The 2,820-nt window shown below is 30.6% G+C and overlaps 1 long non-coding RNA gene across 1 annotated transcript; it reads right to left on the bottom strand.

Annotated features, from left to right (window-relative positions):
- Nucleotides 1–812: 812 nt before the first annotated feature.
- On the bottom strand, nt 813–1,405 carry LOC104248491 (uncharacterized). The gene is made up of 3 exons (XR_011402116.1): nt 1,318–1,405; nt 1,047–1,122; nt 813–956 (listed from the first exon to the last, which is right to left on the bottom strand). It is a non-coding gene; the product is annotated as an uncharacterized lncRNA (long non-coding RNA).
- Between the last annotated feature and the right edge of the window lie 1,415 nt (nt 1,406–2,820).

Raw genomic sequence — 2,820 nt, 5'->3', positions numbered from 1 at the left:
CTTTTCTTTTTCGGTTAAATTCATTATATAAATAGATTTAACAGTAATTTTTCTTTTTTTACTCAAAATTTATTCTTTTAATAATTATTTGGATTGAAACGCTACATGTCCTCATTAATTTGCTATTTTGTCATATCATCCGCGAGTGTATTGTACATACTTTTTATTTTTGGTTGGTTATCAAAAAAGTTCTAATAGAGACATATTTGTTAATGTTTGGGTGTCTAATAAAAAGAAATTCAAATTAAAGTATTTAATAGAAAAATTCGTACAAGTTTAAGAGGCCGATCATGACTTTGGGCTAACTCTTTCTATTTGTTCAATTTACATTGTGTACATTTTCCTTATATTTTGCTAGATTGCTCTTATTAATGGTATTTTAGAAATCTAAATTTGACTATTAGTACTTAGAGTTCGAGAAATTATTACGTAACAATAAGTTAAATTAAAAAATAATTTAAAGTGAACAAGTAAAAAAATTACTTTTAGTATATTAGATATGTAAAAGAGAATGGAGAGTACAAAAATGGAACTTTGTTATTTGTATAATAGCCTACCGTAAAAAATTTACTCTCTCCATCTAATTTAAATAAAGAAAGACTTTTTTAAATAAAAATTATGGTGTAAAATAAACCACAGACATATTTTGGCTATAAATCACCTCATTTTTATTGATAAATATATATGCGTTTCATGATATGAGAATCATTACATAACAATAAAATACATATGAAGTCCACAAAAGAGGGTATTATCAAGAATCGGTCTCAAGTTTCAAGGACATTTTGGTGTCCCTTGCTCCGTCTTCCAATCGTTGTAGCAGGAACAACACTCTTTTTGTCCAAATGTACCCGGTGGAACACATTGGCACCAATTACAACACATGTTGCAGAACATTAAACAGTTATTCTTATGTGATGTTGCGGAGCATCGTTGGTCACATGCACTCGAACATTCTGGATAATAAATAAGAAAATACCAAGTTATCAATCAAAAAAATCAAAAAAATTTAATTTAAAATAAATTACTAATTAAAAAAAACATACGAGCTGTAGGAACGGGACATGTTGTTGGGCCAACAGGAGGTTTCGCCAAAAAAGAAGCATCAAAATGTTGTCTTGCCTGTTTATTCCACAAAAAGGGAGAACTATGAATCAATTTAGAGGTTTTAATATAATTAAATTAAGAAAAAACAATCATTATAGAAGTCATAATTCAAATATTAATCCTAACGACACCTTAGTCACTCTTGATTAATTGAACATTTATATTCTTCTATTAACAATGTGAAGAAAAACAGATAAACTGTTAACTTACCAAAGAGACTTGAATGAGCCACATTGAAGCAATGAAAAAGAGAAGCAAAGTAAATTGAGATGCCATACTATATGAGATTAAAGTAGTTGTTTCTTCTTTTCTTGATGCAAGAGTGGTTTCAAGACACCTTCTTTTATACATGCATGGATAGAATCTTTCTTATTTCTAATTATATATCATATGGTAAGTAGTTTTGATGAATAAAAATTCAGCTTATTTTATGGTAAGCACAAATTAATCATATTTAACATCAAGATTTTTTAAGAGAAGAAATTAATTATCAAAAAGTTCACCTAGAGCCACATTTCAAAAGAGATAGTATATTATTGTTCTTATTATAAAATTTGGAATTGCAGAACAAATATTACAATCAAAGTATTAACACGTAAAAATTACTCTCCTCCAAATGTATTAACACGTAAAAATTACTCTCCTCCAAATTTGAGATAGAATCAAATTTGCTTCGTATAATTAAATATTGATATTCTCGCAAAATATCTAAAGATTTTGTGATTGCTTGAAACTTCGATCAATATTTTAAGTAAACGACTTTGAAATTGAGATTTGAGGGTTGCAATAAGTTTGTATGATAATTTCGAACTTGAGCGTATGTTCAATCGGATTTGAGCGTATGTTCAAATCAAGTTTTCGACGACCCGGAAGATAAACAGAATAGTCAATATTGAAAATTTTAGCAGAGGCAAATCTCACCTTCAGAGAACAGCAAGAGGAATATGGGAAAGAGAGTAAAATAGAGTGAGGAGAGAATCCACAAAATCATAGGGATGACTAAGCATACACTGTACTGAGAAAAGGTGGGACACGCGCCATTCTTTTTAAGATACATGTAGATACAGCATTTTATCCTAACAGTGTGCCTTAAATTCCACTTAAACCCTTTGGTCAACCAATAGAAATCCTTTATTTTATTGTTGTTACAAATATACCCTCTTGACCCGAAAATATCCGCATGCAGCTCCATATGCAACCGGAGGCAGCTTTCATTGTCGCTTGTTAATAGTAGGAATATTCAAAAGTTTTTTTGTCCCATTTATATAACGTAATTTTCCAACCAAAAGAATTCGATCGAACCCTTTTATTACATGTAGCTCTGCCCCTAAATGAGATTAATTTGACTTACAAAGAGTATAAAAGAGCAGGTTTAATAAAGGTTCAAAGACGTAGATGATGATTAGAATATTAAATGTTCATTAAAACATAAACTTATATGAAGTTAGATGTTATGGCTGATGTAACGACCTGACCGGTTGTTTTGCTTGCTAGATCCATGTTCCCCTAATTAAGGCTTCTCGTATGTGCTTTTACTATTTTATGACTTGCAGAGATGGTTGGTTTATGTTTGGAAGGGTTCGGGTTGAACTCGGAACACTTAGTTCTATAATAGTGGCCTAAGGTGGCCAAGTTTGACTTGAGTCAACATTTGAAGAAAATGACCTCGGAACCGGTATTTGAAGGCTCCAATAGGTTCGTATGATAATTTTG

The sequence above is a fragment of the Nicotiana sylvestris genome, chromosome 9 (genome assembly GCF_000393655.2).
Source record: "Nicotiana sylvestris chromosome 9, ASM39365v2, whole genome shotgun sequence".
Lineage (NCBI taxonomy): Eukaryota > Viridiplantae > Streptophyta > Magnoliopsida > Solanales > Solanaceae > Nicotiana > Nicotiana sylvestris.
The sequence above is the reverse complement of the archived record's forward strand: the minus strand, read 5'-3'. Positions and strand labels throughout refer to the sequence as shown.